Here is a 21598-nt window from a genome sequence, read left to right as displayed (position 1 = left end):
GCATTCACCATCTCACTGAATCCTCACAATACACCAGGAGGTGAACACTTGTGGTTAGAACATGATTGATGAGGGGACTGAAACGCAGAGAGGAAAAATGAGTGGACCAAGGTCACCCAGCCAATAAATCACTTCTTTTTTTTCTAGCTCTAGCTCTACTACTTGTAATATTTCTTTCACTCTGTTATCTGTCATCCCAATGCAGACATAATAAAGTAGAACATTTTCTTCTACAAAGGTTTGCCGATAATCTTGGGATCAAAGGTAATCAGTCAAAAGATTGAATACGAGTTATGAAATCAATGTCTAAAGACTGATTACGAGTTCAGTCAGTGGCCTACCTCAGTTCTACAGCAGACAAAGCATTCTGTTTCCATAAGGGTCAGCTCCTGCCAAGTTCAGAAAGCTCAGCCCAGGTCTGTTGTTAATTCTGAATTCTTCAGATGGAAGAACTCTTACACACACACACAAGAATGCTTACATGAGGCTTCATTCCTGGGACAAAACAACGAACCATTGAAAGAGGATGGGGGCCCTCTCTCACCCTCTGAGATGGCACACGTTCTGTCTGTAGAGTGTGTTTGTCTCTAACCAAATCCACTTCTTACCTAAAAAAAGGAAGAAAGAAAGAGGACAGGGGAACTTTCCTGGTTGTCCAGTGGTTTTAAGAATCTACCTTCCAGAATCTACCTGTCCAGTGGTTAAGTGCAAGGGAGGCAGGTTTGATACTTGGCTGGGAACATAGGATTCCACATGCCTCAGGGCAACTAAGCCCACGTACCATAACTAAAGAGAAGCCCAAGTTCCACAACAAAAGACCTGATGCAGCCAAAATAAATAAATTAATTAATTAATGGAAAAAACCCAAACTTTAAAAAAAAAAGGAAGAAAGAGGATGGGTTATATAAGGCTGAAAATTGAGAAGTCCTGAAAGGTGGGAACCAGCTGCCAGGCCCAATCCAAAGTTCCCTAGCAAACCAGCCCTAGTGTAGAGAGGATTCTAAAAGGCCAAAAACAAAAACACATTCATTAAAAACACCGGAGATGAATTCTTTCAAAGCAGCTTAGTCCTCTGGTGGGGCCTTCCCCTGTCTTTCCTCTGCCCACTCTGCCCCTACAAATATTCAAAGAGAGCAGACACCCACTGGCCTCATCTGGCCCACAGATGAGTTTTCTTTAACCTGCACACAGTTTTTAAATAGCTGTAAACATCAAAAGTGAGAAGTTTTACCTAAGAATCTAGACTTTTTCTTTTCTTTTGGAAAATCAGAAGTTTTTCATATGAAGCCAAGTGGCTTCATATCTCTGAATGATAACTATGACAAAGTTGAGCAGTGGCTGCCTCCAAGGTATTTTTATACCCAGACCACTTGACTCACTTATCTTCGATGCCTGACCCCTGTGGGCATCTGTTTTTCACTCAGGCCAGGTGAGACTTCCCATCTGCATATCAAGTGAAACAGATCTCCCTCACCCTAATATTCAAAAATCCTTCACAACACAGCTTATTCTGACTTACCCATGTGACTAGACTTCATTCTGAATTTATCTACTTCCTGTATAAACAGGTCCCTTACCTTCCCACATTCACATTTTTGCTGGTGCTTTTTCATTTCCTTTAAGATGCCTTCCATCCCAACCAAATCTGGGAACTCTCCTGCACCCTCAAAAGTCCATGTGAGGGCCTTTTTGGAATCTCCCAAACAGAAATAACCTTGCTTTCATTAGAGGCTCCAAAGTGCCGTGTTATTTTGCAGTATAGTCATACCTTATGTATTCTTCTTTACAGATGTTGGGATTTTTACAAATTGAAGGTTTGCAGCAACCCTGTGTTGTCAGATGATGGTTAGCATTTTTTAACAGTAAAGACATAAAAGCTATTGCATACTTAACAGATTACAGTATAGTGTAAACATAACTTTTATATGCACTGGAAAACCAAAAAAAAAAAAAAAAGGCTTGATTCACTGGCCTGTGATATTTGCTTTACTGTGGTGCTCTGGACTGAACTGGCAATATCACCCAGGTCTGCCTGTACTTGCTCTGGACTTTTACAACTTCACATATTTACATATTATAAGTTCTTTTCCTGTGATTACTTCTGTCCTGGCCAGTAGTCCAACTGAGCCGAGCCAAGGCCTTACCTGTGAATAAGGAAGCTGTCTTAACCCTCCTGACCAGCCAAGTCACCAGATAAATACCACAGACTGGCTTCATTTAATGCCATATGGAGCAGTACAACTTCCTGACTGAGATTTGCCCGAATTCCTGACTTTTGTGACAGTTGTGTGATAGGATAATAAGCTTATTGTTTTAAGCCACTGCTTTGTCACATAGCAACAGATAACCAAACTGGTTCTGAAAATTTTAAAAGTCTTTAATCTTGTTAATTATTTTCAAGCCTTTTTACAAAATTAAAATAAACACACATACAACTTAAAGAAGGAGAAGGGAACTAATTTATTGAGTTCTTAATTTGATTCAGTTCAGTTCAGTTCAGTCACTCAGTCGTCTGACTCTTTACTGCCTGACAAGTTACACGTGTTACATTATCTAACACTCAAGACAATCTAACTTGTGCTATTATCTACATTTCTGAGAAGAAGGAACCAAAGCTGAGAGGGAGTGTGCTTTGCCAGCTCAGAAGACTGAATGGATGGTGGGTAGTACTGAGGTCCTGGAGGGGCACCACAGGAGCTCTAAGCAGATGGACACTTGTGGTGGCTATTTTGCTCCCTCCATTTCGAAGTCACAGTTTAGCATGAGCAAGAACTGTATAACCAGGAGACTGAAGAGAAGAGGCCAAAGTGCAAGTGATTTCATATTTAGTAACTACAAATACACATCATGAAGCTTTAATTTTTTCACTGTTTTTTAAATTATCATTTTAATTGTCAACAAATGTTAATTGAACGCAGGAGGAGGAGGAGACAACAGAAGATGAGATGGTTGAATGGCATCACCAACTCAATGGACATGAGTTTGAACAAACTCTGGGAGATGGTGAAGGACCAGGAAGCCTGGCGTGCTGCAGTCCATGGGGTTGCAAATAGTCAGACAGGCTGAGGGACTGAAAAACACCACCACCACTTATTTTCCTCCTGTCCCCAACCACCTTCCCCTCTGGTAACCACTAATTTGTTTTCTGTGTCTATGAGTCTATTATTGTCTTGTTTTGTTTAGATTCCACATATGAGTGAAATTATAAGGTTTTTGTTTTTCACCTTCCATCTTATTTCACTTGATTCTACAACTAAAATAACAGCTACTATGAATTCAGTAATTACTATGTACCAGGCTCTGTGCATCTTTTAAAATGCTTGCAACAACCCTAAATGGATAGAGGTATAGTTGTTATTATCTCCATTTTACAAAGGAGGAAACTAAGGCACAGAAAATTTAAGTAACTTACCCAAGACCTCCCAGCTAAGTGGTGAAGCCAAGCTATCTAATTCCAGAGCCTGTACTTCTAGCTGTGTAAGTTAAGACAAGCCCTGTAACCTTTCTGATCTTCAGTTTCTGATCTATAAAATTGGGAAATCTTTGTGAGGATTAGAAATAATGTATATAAAATGACTATCATGGCAAGTGCCTAGCATTTTATGGATATTAACTGTTTCCTTAATGGCTTAGTGTTAGGGGTTGGATTGTGTCCTCCTGAAGATGTTGAAGTCCTAGTACCTGGTGCCTATGAATGTGACCTGATTTGGAAATAAGGTCTTTGCAGATGATGAAGTTAAGATGAGGTCATTAGGATGAGAAATCTGGACACAGAGAGAGACACAAAGTGAGGGTGCCATCTGAACATCAAGGTAAAGATCAGGGTGATGTATCGACAAGACAGGCAACACCAAAGACTGAAAACAAACCGCCAGCATCTAGGGGAGAGGCTTGGAACAGATTCCATCAGAGCGCTCAGAAGGAACCAGCCCTGCTGACACCTTAATTTGGACACCCAGCCTCCAGGACCATGAGAGACTACGCTTCTGCTGCTTTCAGCCACTCAGCTTGCGGCCCTTTGCTATGGCAGCCCTGGGGAACTAATAGCTCAGCACATGGTACTTGTACCTTTGATACTCGGCAAGGCATCTCTGAGTCTCTGGGTGTACACAGCAACCTGCCGCTAGCATCCTGGGTGCTCTGCACATGTGCAGCCCTGCAGCCCAGCTGTACATGGAGCCAGTCTAATACATTAGAAGGTTGGACCAAGGTCAACTCTCGAGATCTCACGTGTCTTTTGTGCTCCTCTGGATCAAGTGCCCACTACTCTTATGCTGCCTTGGGTTGAGCAGAATGTCTTCAGTAAACTCATTCAGAAGAAGGTGCTGGTGGATAATTTGTCCTCTCAAATGAATTAATCACACCTGAGAGGTGAACTCTCCGATAACCTTGGTGCCTGGTTGGAAGAGATTTTAGGTTAAGACCCCTCAGGCTCCCCCAGAATATCTGCATGCCCTACAGTCCAGGCACCATGTGCACTGCTCTCTGCATACAGATATCCAAGTTCAGAGATCAAGGGATACTTTCCAGCACAGAAGGTGATTTAAGCAGCCTAGGTAAATGCCTCAGACCTTCAGGGAAATCAGGACAGCCTCAGAGAGCATTTAGAAATGGAGAGGCAGGAGGGCTTTGTGAGCCCAAGAGATTCATTGTTAAGGCTTGGAAAATATAAGCTCAAGCTGCAGCAACCAGGGACCCTGTGGGACACTGTTTTTCAGGAACTCTAGAAGCAGCATTCCCTCAGGTTCATTTTCAGGAAAGAAAAAGATCTCCAAACAAAAAGACCATCATAGCTGTTTAAAATAGGTGGAGATCATGATCTGTTAGTGTTCCCTGATTAGGGGGCAACAGACCACCTGCATATTGCTGTTTAACAAACTACTCCACATTGAGCAGCTTAAAATAACAATATTTATTGTCTCACATAATTTCTAAGGGTCGCCTTACCTGGGTGGCTCTGGATCAGGGTCTTTCATGAGGTTGCAGTTGGGCAGTTGGCTGGGGCTGCAGTCTTCCCAAGCCTTAACTGGGCCTGGGGGATTTGCTTTCCAAATGGCTCCCTCATGTGGCTGTTTGTAAGAGGGCTTATTTTTTGTTCACTGTTGTCCTGAAGTCTCACTACCTTACCACATAGCTGGTCACATAGGATGACCAATCATTTTGGTTTGCCCAGGACTAAGGGGGTTCTCAGGATGTGAGACATTCATTCTAAAACCAGGAAAGTCCTGGGCAACCTGGGGACAAGTTGGTCTCTCACAAGGGCTGCTCAAAATATGAAGAGAGTGGCCAAGATAGAGCTATGAAGCATTTTATCATCTAATCTTACAAGTAACATACTGTGCATCACTTCTGGTCTAGTCTACTGGTCAGACAGACCAGCCTTGGTACCGTGTGCAAAGCTACTATACAAGGTATAAATATTAGGAGGTAGGGATCAATGGAGCCATCTTGGAGGCTGGCTACCACATTTCCCCAAAACTCAGTGGTTTAAAGCAACCATCCTGTTAGTATCTCTCATGAGTCTGTGGGTTAACAGGGCTCAGATGGATGGTTCTTCTGTACCCCACGATGTCTGCTGGATCTGCAGCCACTAGGGCTCAAGTGAGCTGGAATCTCAAATGACATATTTCCATGGCTGGCAGTTGGTGCTGGCTGTTGGCTAGGAGCTAATCTAAGGCTGCCTATGGGACAGTCTTGGTTCTCCTCCATGTGACCTTTCCATATAGCTTTGACTGGATTCTGAGAGGGAACATCCCAAGAATAGGCATGTAAGCAGAAGGAAACAGAAGCTACCAAATCTCCTAAGATGTGAAATCAGAAGCCCTTGAACATCTTACATTGCATTCCATTGGCCAAAGACGTCACAGGGAGAGCCTAGATATAAGGAAAGGGGAAATAAACCATACTTCTTGATATGAGGAATAGCATATGTTTGTAGTAAGGGGAGGGATTATTAGTAGCTACTACACAGCCTAATAGGAGAAGGCAATGGCACCCCACTCCAGTACTCTTGCCTGGAAAATCCCACGGATGGGGGAGCCTGGTGGGCTGCCGTCTATGGGGTCGCACAGAGTTGGACAGGACTGAAGTGACTTAGCAGTAGCACACAGCCTAATGGGGCTACCACTACCCAAAGACTGTGCTTCAGGGTTTCTCATTAGTGAATGTGCAAAAGCTCCAGAGGTGGTGAAATATTCCAGGCACTCTTAAATTTCTGAATCTATAATCCTGGCTTTATTTTTTTTTAATTTTTTAATTAAAAATTTATACATGTAATTGTAATGAAGTTCATACAGAAAAAATAGGTAATCAATACTTAAGAGACCATGTAATTTTGGTACATAGCTTCTTAGAATTTACACTATGCAAAAATAATTTTATTTTACAAAACTGTAACCATTTTGAACCTACTATTTTTAAATCTGCCATTTTCTCCTAAAACTACATTGTGAGTCTCTTTCTGTGATGGTTAATATAGAGCTACCTCAGTTTAAGGGTCACATAGTATTTCATTGTATACCTACCAGCCAAGACTGTTGATAACAACAACAGAGATACACTGTGGTTAGGTTATTTAGCAAAAAAGGACATTTTTTGAAAAGTATTGGATAGCCCATGGAATCTATGCTATGTCAGTTTAGAGTCCCATTAGCTATTTTTGTGTAATAATCTGTAAGACTTAGTAGAATAAAACATTCACCATTTTAATATACTCATAAATTCTGTGGGTCAGGAATTCTACAGGGCACAGTAGGGATGATGCACAATGTCTGGGATCTTGGCTGGGAAAATTCACACTAAGATTGAGATGAAAGGCTGGGGTGGGGGCGGAGTGGTAGAATCATCTGAAGGCTATGTCATGCACATGTTTGGAGACTGGGCTGCCATGAATTGAACTCTGGGCTGGCAGGGATTCTGGATCAGAGTGCCTATACAAGCTATCTCTATATGACTTGGGCTTCCTCACAGTGTGGTGGCCTCTGGGTAGTCTGACTTCTTACAAGGTGGTTCAATGCTCTAGGAGCTGGTGTTCTAGCAAGCAGGGAGGAAGCTGCACTGCCTTTTGTGACCTAACCCTGGAAATCACTTTCACCAAAGTCTATTGATTGAAGTGGTCACAAGCCTGCTCAAATTCAAAAGAGGAGACATAGTCTCTACTTCTCAATGGGAGGAGTAGAAAAGAATTTGTGGCTATGTTCTAAAATCACCATAATTAGGATAATCTAAGTTACCATAACAAAGAAAATTCAACTTACAGTGACTTAATGAATATGGAAATTTATTTCTCTGGCACATAACAGTTACAAGGTGAGTAGCCTAAGTCATTGAGGCAGCTCTGCTCCACCAGACACCACTATGCCCCTGGAATCTAGGCTCCACTGCCAACACAGCAGTCTTGAAAACCGCTAACTGTCCTTGTGTCTTTGTGGGCAAAACCTTAGGCAGGAGCCCACACACCGGCCACTCAGCTCACATGCTTGTATCTTGTCTTCCAGGGAGCAAGGAGTGGGCATATTTGCCTTCTTTATGCTTCTGTAGTAGAAAGCAGGGGTGCTTCTTTCTTATCTTTAAATTTCTTCTTTAAATGAAGAAGGATCAGATACTAGATACCCTAAAAACAAACAAATATCCAGTAGAATATGGATGTATCATATCCCAGCTCTTACTGATAGACATTTCGGTTGATAAGTTTCTGTTGATAAGATGTTATTTACACTGTTTCGAGGAACATTCAAATATCTTTGAATATTTGTAAGATATTTTTTTCCCTTTAAAATACATTTCAGGACTTCTTTGGTCGTCCAGTTGTTAAGAATCCACCTTGCAATTCAGGGGACATGGATTTAATCACTAGTCTGGGAATATCCCACGTGACATGGAGCAACTAAGCTCATGCTCTACAACTACTGAGCCTACTCCCTAGAGCCTGTGCTCTGCAACAAGAGAAGCCACTGAGATGAGAAGCCTGTGCACTGCAACGAAGAGTAGCCCCTGCTTGTCACCGCTAGAGAAAGCCCACTTACAGCAATGAAGACCCAGCACAGCCAAAAAAAGCAACAAACAAAGGAAACACTGTTACTGCCTTGATCCTTATCATGCCTTTATCCAGACTGACTATATAACCTCTCCCTATTTATGGGGTGCCAGTGGGTAGGGGGGGAAGTGGATAGTTCTTATGGAGCTAGCCTGCTGTGTTTCCCTTTGTCTGCCGCTGCTGCTGCTGCTAAATCGCTTCAGTAGTGTCTGACTCTGTGTGACCCCATAGACGGCAGCCCACCAGGCTCCCCCGTCCCTGGAATTCTCCAGGCAAGAACACTGGAATGGTTTGCCATTTCCTTCTCCAATGCTTGAAAGTGAAAAGTGAAAGTGAAGTCACTCAGTCGTGTCCGACTCTTTGCAACCTCATGCACTGCAGCCTACCAGGCTCCTCCGTCCATGAGATTTGCCTGGCAAACTAATAAAGCCACCCTTTCCTTCTCTGTGTGTGTGTGTGGGGGGGGGGGGCGGAAATACATTTTCCAAGGAGTCATGTCATAGTTTCTGATGTCTAGTCCGTAGTTTCTGCATCTAGTCCTACAGAAACCCACCAAAGCCCCTCCTTTTCTTCAAGTCAGGGGTGGCAGCCCAGCAATTTGTATGAGCCAGGGAGAAAGTCTGGAGAGATTCGTCGTGTACTATCAAGGATGCTCCAGGATTAAGTGTTGGGGTGGCCATGATCATAACCTGCTCTTGTTTATGGACACTGTGTGAAGGGCTTTACTCATACTGTCTCACTTAGTCTTTGCCTTAATCTGATGGGGAAGATTCATCTTCATTTGATAAATTATCTTTATCAAATTATCTTTGACAAATTATCTTCATTTGATAGATGGAGAAGCTTAGGTTCCAAGAGATTAGGTAATTTATCTAAGGCCTTGGAGTCAAATCAGTGCTTGGAACACTTGCTTGTAGGAAATTCCCTCCCTAACCTAGCTGCCATACTGTGGGAAGCCCAAGCCACATGAAGAGGCTATGTGCTGACATTTCAGCCAACAGCCTCAGCTGAGCTCCCAGCTGTCAGCCAGCATCAGCTCCCAGCCATGTGAGTGAGCCAGCTTGGATTCTTCTCACTCTTCAGCCCACTTGACACCCCAGGTGGCTATAGCCCCAACCAACACCACAGTAGTAGAACTGCTAAGTTGAGCTCAGCGACTCCAAAGACTGGAGAGAACTAATAATGAAATAGTTTTTGTGTCAAGTCACTGAGTTTTGGCATTTTTATGTAAGAGTGACTAACCAAAACAGGTGGGGAGCTACTCATTCTTGGATGAATCCCAGAAGAGTCTGAAGAGGGGGTTACTGCTCTGGGGGTATCACTAGAGTAGGGGGGTCTTTGATGATTCTTACAAGTTCAGTGTACTAGGCTGCATCTGCATATGACAGTTTTGCTCGCTCCCTGCCCCAGATGGGGAAAACTTCATTGAGTCACAAGTCTGGGAAGAGAAACTGTGTATAAATAAGTTGACAGAAATCTGGGCAAGATTCCCAAAGTAAATAATGTTGATTCTCAACACAAAGAAGACATTGCTTAATGCTACAAAAACTCACATAAACAGTCATTGCTTTATGACTGATTTGCTATATTTTCAAATTTTAAAAAAGTAACCATAATAAGCATCATTTTAAAAAGCAGCACTTGGAAATGCTGGGACATTGTGTGCAGTTCCTGAGGTCACAAGAGTATCCTTATCTTTTGGAGCTTCCCAGTCCCGTAGGCTGGAGGTTGTGCCAGTTTGACCTTTGGAAAGCCCCAGTTGGCACTCAGATCCCAAAGCAAAATCCAACGTTTCTTTTCAAAGAGAAGAGAAGCTCACAAAAGTTCAATAAGATGGTGGCCTTTACCAATTTAGGTGTTTAGTCTCTTAACCCTCACATCTCAGTCCCTTCCAGTTCAGTGGTTCTCAAATCTGGGGGCATAAAAATCATCTGGGAAGTACGTAAAAGATGTATAAAAAAATACAGGATTCTTCCCTGAAGATTCCCATTCTCTAAGTCTGGGGTGGGATCCCAGAATTTTTATTTTAAAGAGAACCAGCTGGGACTTATTTGGCAGTCTAGTGGTTAAGACTCCTTGCTTCCAATGCATGGGGTTAAAGCCCTGGTTGGGGAGTTAAGATTCCACATGCCATTGTGCATGGCCCAAAAGAAGAAGAACTGGCTAATTCTTCCATTGGTGGGCCCCATACCCCGAGCTGAAGAGGACTGTCGTCTCAGGCCTTTCCTGAAAGCGTAGAATAGAGATGGGGAGAGTCCTCGATAACCCGACCTCCAGAGACCAGGATGGACCTTGGAAGGAGATCAAGATGGGATATTCAGATTCTGAGCCAGGAAGGATATAACAAACTCTGTAGCAAATGGTTTTCAAATTGTGTTTCTTCAACCCTAAGGGGTTCCTCAGATGTGCTATCACCTCCAACCCCAGCAGTTTCTCTTTGATCTGTTTTATCATAGTAGGTTTCCAAGAAAGATTGTGTTAGAAGAAAAGATTTTACTGCTAAATCCCCTCCCTGCTTAAGGATATAGTTTGGTGAGGGTGAGGAGCAAACAGAACCCTCAAACCTTGGTGGTAAGAATGAAAAATGATGCAGCCGCTGTGGAAAAGCTTGGTGGTTCTGTAATAAATTATATGGAGATTACCATATGTCTTGGTTTGCTCAGGCTGTTGTAAAAAAATAACCATAGATGAGGTGAATTAAACAACAGACATTTATTTCTCACAGTTCTATTATAAACGTTTGGCTCTTTACAACAGTCCAAAGGTGGAAACAACCCAAATTTCATCATAACTGACAAATGATGAATGAGTAAAAATAGTATATCTCTACAATGAAATACTACTTAACTATACAAAAGAATGAAGTGTTGATACATGAATGAACCTTGAAAACATCATGCTAAGTGAAAGAAGTCAGTCACAAAAGGACAAATAATTGCATGATTCCATTTATATGAAATATTCAGAATAGGCAAATCCATAGAGACAGAGACGGAAAGCAGATTAGTGGTTGCCAGAGATTAGGGGGATGGGGTAATGGGGAGTGACTGCTTAATGAGTGCAGGATTTCTTTTGGGGATGATGAAAATGTCCTGGAACTTGATAGTGGTGATGGTCACACAACATTGTAAATATGCTAAATGTCAATAATGACAAGCTTTATGTTATGAGAATTTCACAAAATACAGCAATGAAAAAAAAAAACAAAACCCAATCAACAGACCTAGAACAATCATCTCACTATTATTACTATTATTTTTACTGATAAGGTAGCTGAGGTCAGAAAGGGGAAATGGCTTGGTGAGGTCACCCAGCCTGTTAGAGGTACAGCCAAGTCTAGTGACCCCCAGCCTGCCATAGCAGGCTGCCTCTCTTCTTCAACATCCTTGAGCCCTTACCCCCAACCCCTACCAAAAATGCTAAGATTCAGAGACATGCAATGTCCTGAGCCATGCATCACATCATAGTTTTTGCAGCCAGGCCCCCTGCTTCCCAGGCAGAGGTCCACTTTACCCCCAGTAGAGCTGGGCCAGCCTTTCTTCTGCTGTCACCAGTGCCTATTGCCTTCAAGTGTGTTGATGAAAGACAAACCCACTTCTAACTTCATACTTGAGTAAATCTTCCTAAGGGGCTCGCTAAGCTGCATTCTTCGGACAGGGTTGATAAGGGCTGGGTGCATCAGATTCCTTACATTACAGACATTGCTTAGCTTCCCAAACTCCAGCTGGGCAGAGAGTCTGGAGGAACTGTTGATGCTCCCAGGGTTGGGTTGGATTTATTCCAGCCATACGCATTTGTGTGGTTGGCTCTTCTCTCTGGCTGTTGGACCATATGCGTCTATCCCACAGTACGTGCTTAATAAAGATTCATTGTAGGCTTCCCTGGTGGCTCAGTGGTAAAGAATCTGCCTGCCAACGCAGGAGACACTGGTTGATCCCTGGTCTGGGAAGATTCCGCATGCTGTGGAGCAACTAGGCTCCTGCATCGCAACTACTGAGCCCGTGCTCAAGCCAAGGAGTTGCAACTACTGAAGCCCATGTGCCCTAGAGCCCATGTTCCATGACAAGAAAAGCTGCTGCAATGAGAAGCCTGAGCACTGCAACTGCAGAGTAACTTGCCACAACTAGAGAAAAGCCCACACAGCAGTGAAGACCATCATAGCCAAAAATCAATCAATGAATAAAATTGTTAAAAAAAAAATTCAGTGGCACAGTAGTCCCTGTCTTGTGGTCATCCTGGGACTGTCTTCATTCTAGTTAAGAGAGTTCAGGAAAAGGCCTCACTTTCCTTAGTGCCATTGAGAGTAAAGGACTCAGGGTAAGTTGTACATGGAGTGAGAATCGTTTATCTGGTAGCCACCTGTCCTGACTCTTTGTGACCCCATGGATGCAAAATTCAAGTCCATGGAATTCTCCAGGCCTGCAATGCAGTCATGTCCAACTCTTTATGATTCCACGGACTGTAGCTTGCCAGGCTCCTCTGTCCTTGGAATTCTCCAAGCAAGAATACTGGAGTGCATAGCCATTCCCTTCTCCAGGGAATCTTCCCAACCCAGGAATCGAACTCAGGTCTCCTGCATTGCAGGCAGATTCTTTACCAGCTGAGCCACCTGGAAAGCCCAGGGTAGCCATCTGAGATGGAATTATTCACCATTCTGGGAGGTGGGGGCAACAGAAGGGTATAACTCATTTGCATTTGCAGACTGTGAACTTTAGAGGTCAGGTCTTCTGGAACAATTCCTTCAGCTTCTTACTTAGGGTTTCAAAAAATTGCTAAGGGTTTTGTTCTGTCTCCTCAGATCCTGACCATTCCTTACATTTCTTAGTTACAGTCTCCAGACAAATCATGGAGTTTTAAAAAAAGTGCAGAAACATACAAAAGGGCAATTGCAGGACCCAAGAAAATTGACTCTTTGGCAATTTTCTAATCTCAGCTGAGAACCCTGGCTGAGAAGGGAAACCTAGTTCTGCTCATTTGTGTTCAGTATCTGCTTCAGTGTGGGAATGGGGAGGGCGAACTCCCTCAATCCTCACATGGTGACTCGTTTTGCTCAGCCTCTGACGATTATCTAACTCCTTGAACTTGAGCTTGGAAATTGACTTCAGGCAGCAGGGATGGATGGAAACATTAAGGAAGACAGCAGCGTAGCAGTGGCCACAGTTTCTATGTTGCCATTTGGGATAAATCAGTAAAGATGAGAATTGCTACAGGGCAGACAGAGGTTTTGGGGGTGAGTATTTACAATTCAGCCTTGGTGGTTGTATGTGGTTTCCCTGCTGTGTGGACAGATGCCTTATGTCTGGATGCAGACTTTCATTTTACAGGACAGAGAGGTTTAGAAATGCTCTATTCCTGTTTGGAGATTTTAGTGTATGACTCTGTTCAATGATCCAAGGTGTCTTGCAGAAGAGAAATCTGCCTTGGCGTTGTTCAATCCACTCTTTCCCAGTTATTTGACTTCAGAATTCTTCCTCCTCCTCCCATTATAGCACTCATTTATACCCCGTGAAAGCAAAATTTCCAAGAAATGATGGGAAATGCCTCCTTATGTCCTGTGGAGTTGGTTCTGGCCACTGATGCCCTACAGTGAGCAGCAATGGGGATATTCGGTCAGGACACAGGACAGGGGACCGTGTTATAATAATCCAGGAAGTAGCAATACATGTTGTACCTGTCAGGCTCCTTGCTACACTGAGATGTTTTGATTCTCTGCACACTGACCAGGAAACCACTATTTGCTGAGCATCATGCCCTGGGAGCTTTTTGTATGTCATCTGTGTAATCTTCCCTCAAGTCTATTGTTTCTGTTCTATAATGAGGAAATTGGGACTCCAAGAGGTTGTGTAAGGAGGTCACCCAGTTGAGTGTGTGGCAGAGTGAAGATCTGGGCTGAGGATGACGGGCCAACACTGGTACCCCCTCCTTAGACACCGATGGTGGGAAAGGAAACTGGGGCAGCCGTAGTTCAGCAGTTCGTCCATCAGTTAAAGAGAATTGCCAAATGTCTTGGGCTGCTATGACAAATACCATGGACTGGAGGCCTTAAACAGCAGGCATCTGGTTCTCACAATTCTGGAGCTGGTGGGTCCCACGTCAGGGTTAGTGTCTGGTGAAGACTGGCGGGTGGCTGCCTCTTGCGGTCGCTCCCCTGTGTCTCGCCACTTCACTCACAAGCTGCATTTTCATGTTGCTCTTTCCAGAGAGTCTGGTTCCCATGAGGAGCTGTTTTGCTGGTCATGTGACCTTGGGCCTCTGGGCCTCAGTTTCCTCATCTGTAAAATAGGATAATACTCTCATTTTCTTTCTTCTGAACTTTTCCACATTTTCGTATTCCTTCCCTCCTCTCCTCTTTCCTTCTCCCTTAATTTTTCCTCCCTCAATTTGTTTTTCCACATTGTCATAAACCTTAATCTCTAGCATTAATTTTCCCCTGGAAGATCCTTGAAACTCCCCTGTTGGATCCTCCCTAAAGTGGCTTGAGAGGCACCGATGGTTTTTCAGTAACAGAGACCAGACAAGAAGGCGACTGCTGAGGAATTCCATGTCAGTCAGGCGCTCTGTGCTCTGCATCTAGAATAGGGCAGTTTCCAAGGTGACTGAGCCTGGTGTGTGAGGATAAGGTGATAAGGTGAGGGCCTGGAGTTATGAGCTGCCAAACTCATAAACCATGCGGGCTTCCTCTGAGCCACTCGCCAAGCAATTTAACAACCGACTTGCTTCAAAGTGTTCCAAACTATTTAATGATCAGTGCATCTATAAATAGGGTCGTAAAAACAATCTGGATAGATATTAATGTATGGGTTCAGTCCTGGAGTAACTAAACCTTGAGTTGTTTTGACCTCAGAGAGCCATCAAAGTCTGCTGCAAGGAACAATTCTGCAGTTGTCTTGTGGCAGATGTTTTGTTCCTGCTCAATGTGTCCTTGTGTGTATAATTTGTTAACATGATAATAGTGTGCTGCTTGGCACTCGCAGTTTACTAAGTGCCTTCACACACATGTTCTCATTTGATCCTGGCAAGCCAGGCATTATTATGAGGCTCAGGGGAGATAAGTGACTCACCTCAGAACATCCAGATTGTGGGGTGAATGGGGCTGGGGTAGCGGGGCTGGGGATAGTGGTGGTGGTAGCAGAGTCCAGATTTCAGATAAGGACTATGTGGCTTCCAAATTTATCTTCCTATCTTATTCCATCAAATCCTATTTCCTGGTTTAAAAGACTGGATACAATCAGTGACTCTTCTGTTCTCAAAGGGGCCAGCACCCAAGTCTCTCCTTTGATTGCTTTATATTAAAAATAGGCTGGCCAGATTTAGTAAATAAAAATACAAAACACCTCATTAAATTAAAAATTCAGATTAAATAATGAATAATTTTTTGGTGTAAGTATGTCCCATGATACCTGGAAACTCTAACTTAAAGTACTTGCTATTGTCAGGTAAGATAATTCTTACCTGTTCCTCTTTTTGGAGGGCAGAATAGAATGTGATGATTGGAGCTCGAATGATTTATGATTAAGGGCTCTCCATAATCAGGACTTGCAACACCCTGACTGCACCTATCTGATTAAAAAAACAAAAATAAAAAAATAAGGTACTTGCTATTAAATATTTTTTCTTTTAAAAAATAACATAAGTTACAGAAAATTTTGAAAAATCAGATAAACAAAAGAAAAGTGAAAGTGAAAGTCATTTAGTCGTGTCCGACTCTTTGCGACCCCACGGACTGACTATACAGTCCATAGAATTCTCCAGGTCAGAATACTGGAGTGGGTAGTCTTTCCCTTCTCCAAGGGATCTTCCCAACCCAGGGACTGAATCCAGGTCTCCTGCATTGCAGGCAGATTCCTTACCAGCTGAGACACAAGGAAAGCCCATAAGCAAAAGAAAGAAAATATAAATTAGTCCTAATTTTGCTGCTGCTGCTAAGTTGCTTCAGTCGCGTCAGACTCTGTGCAACCCGAGACGGCAGCCCACCAGGCTCCCCCGTCCCTGGGATTCTCCAGGCAAGAACACTGGAGTGGGTTGCCATTTCCTTCTCCAATGCATGAAAGTGAAAAGGGAAAGTGAAGTCGCTCAGTCGTGTCCGACTCTTAGCGACCCCACGGACTGCAGTGCAGCCTACCAGGCTCATCCTTTCATGGGATTTTCCAGACAAGAGTACTGGAGTGGGGTGCCATTGCCTTCTCTGAGTCCTAATTTTACCATCATATAATATTAATATTTAAATATTAGCTGTTAATACTTTGTTATATTTATTGTGACCTCTTTTCCATTATGCATATGTTTATATGCATAATTCCTTTTTTTAAAATAGAAAAATGAATTTACTAATTATATATTACTTAGTTCAGTTCAGTCTCTCAGTTGCTTTGTGATCCCATGGACTGCAGCATGCCAGGATTCCCTGTCAATCACCAATTCCTGGAGCTTGCTCAAGTCGGTGATGTCATCCAACAATCTTATCTTCTGTCCTCCTCTTTTCCTCCTGCCTTCAGTCTTTCCCAGCATTGGGGTCTTTTCTAGTGAGTCAGTTCTTTGCATCAGGTGGACAAAGTATGGAAGTTTCAGCTTCAGCATCAGTCCTTCCGATGAATATTCAGGACTAATTTCCTTTAGGATTGCCTGGTTGGATCTCCTTGCAGTCCAAGGGACTCTCAAGAGTCTTCTCCAACACCACAGTTCAAAAGCATCGATTTTTCGGCACTCAGCTTTTTTTATAGTCCAACTCTCACATCCACGCATGACTACTGGAAAACCATAGCTTTGACTATATGGACCTTTGTTGGCAAAGGAATGTCTCTGCTTTTTAATATGCTGTCTAGGTTAGTCATAGCTTTTCTTCCAAGGAGCAAGCATTTTTTAATTTCATGGCTGCAGTCACCATCTGCAGTGATTTTGGAATCCAAAAAAATAAAGTTTGTCACTGTTTGCACTGTTTCCCCATCTGTTTGCCACGAAGTGTTGGGACCAGATGCCATGATATTAGTTTTTTGAATGTTGAGTTTTAAGCCAACTGTTTCACTTTCCTCTTTCACTTTCATCGAGAGGCTCCTGAGTTCTTCACTTTCTGCCATAAGGTTGATGTCATCTGTGTATCTGAGGTTATTGATATTTCTCCTGGCAATCTTGATTCCAGATTGTATAACTTAAGGTCTGCATTTTTTTCACTCAGTAATATATCTTGGATATCTTTATATGCCTTGATAAATTCTGTAATATTCAAATGATTGCAAGGCCATTGATGGCATAACACATTGCCTTTAGTGAATCCTCTATAGGCAAACACTTAGGTTGTGTCTAATGTTTTATTACTACAGACTTATCATGAATAAACTTCATTGGGTCTTCTGGACATCCTTGGGGTAAATTTCTGACAGTAAAATTTCTTGGTCAAAGGATATGCAAACTTTAAAGGCATTTTTATAGGTTGTCAAGTTGTCCTCCAGAAAAATTGTACCAGTTTATGTTCTTACAAATAGTGTCTGAAAATGCCATTTCCTTGCATATTGGCAATGTTGGAAATTATCAATAAAAACAAAAAGAAAAAATAACCCATTTGATTCTGAGCCTATCCTGACTCTATAATCATATTCAACACTCTGCCCTCAAGTATGTAATCTTACTTCTTTCTACTGAACCTTAAATTCTCAAAGAAGGGAGTAGATTAGATCAGGGATAGAAATCACTACCTCCACCCCATCACATGCTGAATTTCCATCCAAGTAATAACAGGCCCAATCCTGTTTGGCTTTTGAGATTAGAAGAGGGCACATTCAACCTGCTGAATTTCCACAGTGCTCAGAATCTTACTCACCTCAGCCTTACAGGTGACCATTACTAATGTAAAGAACTTGCTCATTAGGGCAAATTTCCCTTGATGTAGGAATTCAGTTAATAAATGGAGACAGAATGGTAGAATTATAATGTCATCAATCATCAGTATTTGTTTATTTCAGGTATCAGTTCAGTCTCTCAGTCGTATCCGACACTTGTGACCCCAGGAAACGCAGCACGCCAGGCCTCCTTGTCCATCACCAACTCCCAGAGTTTACTCAAACTCATGTCCATTGAGTCGGTGATGCCATCCAACCATCTCATCCTCTGTCATCCCCTTCTCCTCCTGCTCTCAATCTTTCCAAGCATTAAGGTCTTTTCAAATGAGTCAGCTCTTCGCATCAGGTGGCCAAAGTATTGGAGTTTCAGCTTCAACATCAGTCCTTCCAGTGAACACCCAGGACTGATCTCCTTTAGGATGGACTGGTTGGATCTCCTTGCAGTCCAAGGGACTCTCAAGAGTCTTCTCCAACACCACAGTTCAAAAGCATCATTTAACTTAATCAAATCTCTAAAGACCCATCTCCAAATAGTCACATGCTGAGGTATTGGGTTAGAGCTTCAACAAATGAATCTTGGGAGGGGACACATTTTACCCCATAATATTATAGAATACTGATAGCTAAACACATTAGAACCAAGTGAAATATCTAATGATATGATAATGATGAAACTGATCCAACAAATATATACTGAGTGCTTGCAGGGCCAGGTACTACTCTGTTTGCTGAGTTCTGTCCACAGTCTAGTGGGAGCAGGAGGTTAACAGACAAATTATAAGAGATGTAGCCAAGCATGATACCCATGTGCACAGACTCTGGATGTAAACTTCCTTGCTCCCCCACTTACTAGCTGTATGACTGTGGGTAAGCTGTTTAACTTCTCTGTACCTCAGTTTCCTCATCTGTAAACAGGTCTGTTTTGAGAATTAAATATTTATAAAGTACTTAGAATTGTAGCTGGAACATAGCACTACAAGTGATAAATAAATAAATTTGTGAACATTCACATGAGTCTGGCATTGAAAATGAGGTCTCTAGTAGACTGCGATCTTGGTTCCAATTTCACCTCCCTCCTTGTATCCAGGGCCTTTGCCATGTGACTGCAATTCCTCCATAGGTGATGGAATCTGTTTCTTTGCCCTTTCACTTCAAGCTGGCCCATGTGACTGGTTCTGGCCAATTGAATGTTAACAGATGTGAAATTAGTAGAGATTTGAAGTGTGCCAGTGGGGTGTGTCCCCTTGTGTTTCTCTCATCAGTATGAGAATATGCTGGAACTAATCGACTGATCCTAGTGGCAGGATGGAGACATATGGACTAGAGTCACCCCAACTGACCAGAAAACATTTAAATGAGAACCAGTTCTAACTGTGTGTGTACTGAGAATTCGAGGCTACTTGTTACCTAGCAGTAACTAATAGGATGCTGATTGAGATTATTTCATCAGGAAATGCTCCCAATAAATTACATGATGGCAAAAATTGATTACAAAACAATTCTTACAGTAAGATCCTATTTTTTAATTTTAAATAAATTTGTTTATGTGTTTTTGTGTATCCCTGAAAAAAGTGTAGACCAAAATGTTAGCCAGTGGTTTTCACTGATGGGTGGCAATTTTTATTTTGTATGTATTTTTTTCTATGCTTCAAGTAAGCTAAATGACCATGTTTGGATTTTGTGTTTAGATGGGTGGAGAGATGAATGGTGGTTGGGTGGATAGACGCAGCCCTCCCTCGTGCCTGTTCTCCCAGATTGGTCTGAACTCTTCTATGGTGATCAAACACCCACTGCAGTAGGGCTGGAGGCCACACAGAATGTCTGTGATTATAGCAGTTTGGAAAATGATTTGTAAGATAGCCTTTCAAGGTGAGACATCTTGTTAAGATTCTTCCAGGCCCCCTGAGAGATTCCTGTAGGGCTTGGAACATCATGTTTAAATGCATTTGGACATATGCCAGGTCAGGATGAATTAGAGGTTAACATTTAGTTTAAGAACAAGACAAAAGAAGGCCTGAAAAACAAGCTTGAAATATCTGTTCTACTTGCTGCAGTTACTTCATTTTAGGTTTTCCTTGGTCTCCCCAGAGTGATCAGCCCTGATAGATGGCACCTGGGCATATGGGCCTTGCCCTCTCCAGCCAGAGCAGGACACACTGTAGCCTTCACTCCGTCTCACTCTGGATTCAGAATCCACAGTGGCACCACAGTGGATTCTAAGCCTTGGTAGGAGAGACTTTTGTAGTTTTTTTTTTTTTTTTTTTTCTGATTTTTTAAAATCGATTTTGTTGAAATAAAATCCATCCATTTAAAACGAACAGTCTGGACTTCCCGGTGGTACAGTGGATAGGAATCTGCCTTGCCAATGCAAGGGGCATGGATTTGATCCCCGATCCGGAAAGATCCCACACGTCTTGGAGCAACTGAGCCTGTGCACCACAACTACTGAGCCTGAGCTCTAGAGCCTGAGAGCTGCAAATACTGAGCCCATGTGCCTGAAGCCCACGCTCCACAGCAAGAGGAAGCCCTGCAATAAGGAGCCCATGCACCGCAACTACAGAGTAGCCCCCGCCTGCCACAACTAGGGAAAGCCCAAGTGCAGCAACAAAGACCCAGCACAGCCAGATAAATAGACAAGATTTTTAAAAATAAATGAAATATACAGTTTAATGGGTTTTGACAAATGTACACCCTCTTGTAATCAAGATACAGAATCTCACCGTCACCGTCTCAGGTTCCTGCCGTCCCTTTGTAGTCAATCCCAACTTGCATTCCCGACTTCAGGCAACCACTGATGAGCTTCCTGACTGTACATTAGGTTTGCCACTTCTAGAATGTGACAGAAATGAAGTCATACAGCATGCACACTTTTGTGTCTGGCTTTCTTTGCTCAGTATAATGTTTCTGAGATTCATCTAAGATGAGTGACACCTTAGCTTTTTTCTTATTGTTTCTAAAGAGTATCCAGTTTATGGATGAACCACAATTGCTTTATTCATTCAGCTTTTGATGGACATTTGGGTGGTTTCTAGTTTGGGACTATTATAAATAAAACTTATCTTTCCTTTTTTGAATTTCAACTATACTTATCCAGTAGCTGCTATGGGACTCGCTACAAAATGAACAATTTTCCCTGAAGCTTGCTTTTGCACTAAGAAAAATTATCTGTGATCAAAAAACTTGATAGTTCATTATTTCATTCCACCAAGCACTCATTTAATGAGCCATTTATCCAGTAAACATTCGCTTACCACCTACTTTTATTACTAGTAATAATTTAGTAATATGCTAGCTGCTAAGTCACTTCAGTTGTGTCCGACTCTATGCGACCCCATAGACGGTAGCCTACCAGGCTCCCCCGTCCCTGGGATTCTCCAGGCAAGAACACTAGAGTGGGTTGCCATTTCCTTCTCCAGTGCAAGAAAGTGAAAAGTGAAAGTGAAGTCGCTCAGTTGTGTCCGACCCTCAGCGACCCCATGGACTGCAGCCTTCCAGGCTCCTCCATCCATGGGATTTTCCAGGCAAGAGTACTGGAGTGGGGTGCCATTGCCTTCTCCATAGTAATATATTGAGTGCTTAATAAAGTACACCATGCCTCAAATACAGGGAGTATCACATTCTTTTCTCACAACCGTCCTATAGGGTAGCTGTGACTGGTCTCTCAGCTAAAGGTGCTTCTTAAATGAAATAAAGTTGCCTTTTTTAAACAAAAGAATTTTCTGTGCATCTT

The 21598-nt window shown here is 42.6% G+C and overlaps 1 non-coding gene across 1 annotated transcript; it reads left to right on the top strand.

Annotated features, from left to right (window-relative positions):
• Positions 1-15464: 15464 nt before the first annotated feature.
• On the top strand, positions 15465-15600 carry LOC147379103 (U8 small nucleolar RNA). Its single transcript, XR_015135318.1, has one exon. It is a non-coding gene; the product is annotated as a U8 small nucleolar RNA (small nucleolar RNA).
• The last annotated feature ends 5998 nt before the right edge of the window (positions 15601-21598 follow it).

This window comes from Bos grunniens, chromosome 1 (genome assembly GCF_055505025.1).
Source record: "Bos grunniens cultivar Pamir isolate PY7600 chromosome 1, Bosgru_T2T1.0, whole genome shotgun sequence".
NCBI lineage: Eukaryota > Metazoa > Chordata > Mammalia > Artiodactyla > Bovidae > Bos > Bos grunniens.
Note: the sequence above shows the minus strand (reverse complement) of the source record. Positions and strands in the feature narration are given on the sequence as shown.